General features: G+C 41.1%; 1 non-coding gene across 1 annotated transcript; it reads right to left on the bottom strand.

Annotated features, from left to right (window-relative positions):
* Window positions 1-961: 961 nt before the first annotated feature.
* LOC133539318 (U5 spliceosomal RNA) lies at window positions 962-1,075 on the bottom strand. Its single transcript, XR_009803277.1, has one exon. It is a non-coding gene; the product is annotated as a U5 spliceosomal RNA (small nuclear RNA).
* Between the last annotated feature and the right edge of the window lie 291 nt (window positions 1,076-1,366).

Below are 1,366 nucleotides of genomic sequence, written 5' to 3'. Positions count from 1 at the left end.
AAAATAAATCCATCCATCCATCCATTTTCTACCGCTTATTCCCTTTTTAGGGGTCGCTGGCGCCTATCTCAGCTACAATCGGGCGGAAGGCGGGGTACACCCTGGACAAGTCGCCACCTCATCGCAAGGCCAACACAGATAGACAGACAACATTCACACTCACATTCACACACTAGGGCCAATTTTAGTGTTGCCAATCAACCTATCCCCAGGTGCATGTCTTTGGAGGTGGGAGGAAGCCGGAGTACCCAGAGGGAACCCACGCATTCACGGGGAGAACATGCAAACTCCACACAGAAAGATCCCGAGCCTGGATTTGAACCCAGGACTGCAGGAACTTCGTATTGTGAGGCAGATGCACTAACCCCTGTTCCACCGTGAAGCCCTGTTAAAATAAATGTAATGTAATAATGTAGAAAATAATTGCATTTCAAACACGTTTAAGAATACATTTCAATTTTGTCGTCGAGTCAAATGTTAAAATGTAGAAATAATAATACAATTTGTATATAATTTTTACCACTTCAAAAAAAAAAATTTTTTTTTAATTTTGTTTTCAGATCCATTTTAAAATGTCATGGACACCTCATGGAGAGGACACACAAAAAAGAAGAAGGGAAAAAAAAGAAAATAATATTGGTAGCATATTTTAAAATAAATTGTCATTTTCTTGTCAGATTCACACACACCGAGATCTGCCGCTGGGGAAGCTGTTACTGACTGACTCATTCTTCGCCAACCTGCACACAAAACTGCTGCTGCAGAAGTGATTCGGTCTACGTATTTGTTGAACAAATCAATTCTAATATTTCAGTTCAGTCAAAAGAACCGCCGTGCCCATCAGCACACGAATATTGATATGATCACAGCCTGACATTACGGCATGGCAGTTTGATTCGACAAGTAAACTACATCCGAGTTTAGATATTAACTTTCCTGTTTGTTTTCGACATGCATAGAAAGCCCCGCTTTCGCAGAGCATCAAAAAATTTAGTTATACTCTTGTTGTTCCTCCCCACGGAAATCTTTAGTAAAAGGCGAAAGATTTATGCGATCTGAAGAGAAACAAGAGTGATCTAGCGTCATACAGTACTTTGCATGGTGCCATTCCCGGCCACACCAAGTTAACAGACGGTCTTGAGGTGTCACACTTTACTTACCTAACAAACACTGATGTGATCCTTTCACATTCACAGTCAACGCCGTGTCACCTTAAATCGCCACATTTTAGCCGCTTACCTTTAAACTCTGTTTTACTATTTGGTGGCTTGGACGCAAAGGATTCCGGGAATTCGCCAACACCCAATAGGCATCGCTTAAATGTGCTTTAAAAAACATCTAAATAGACGCATGTATGGATGTTTTA

Source organism: Nerophis ophidion, linkage group LG20 (assembly GCF_033978795.1).
Source record: "Nerophis ophidion isolate RoL-2023_Sa linkage group LG20, RoL_Noph_v1.0, whole genome shotgun sequence".
In the NCBI taxonomy this organism is placed as follows: domain Eukaryota; kingdom Metazoa; phylum Chordata; class Actinopteri; order Syngnathiformes; family Syngnathidae; genus Nerophis; species Nerophis ophidion.
This window is presented reverse-complemented; position numbering and strand designations above follow the sequence as displayed.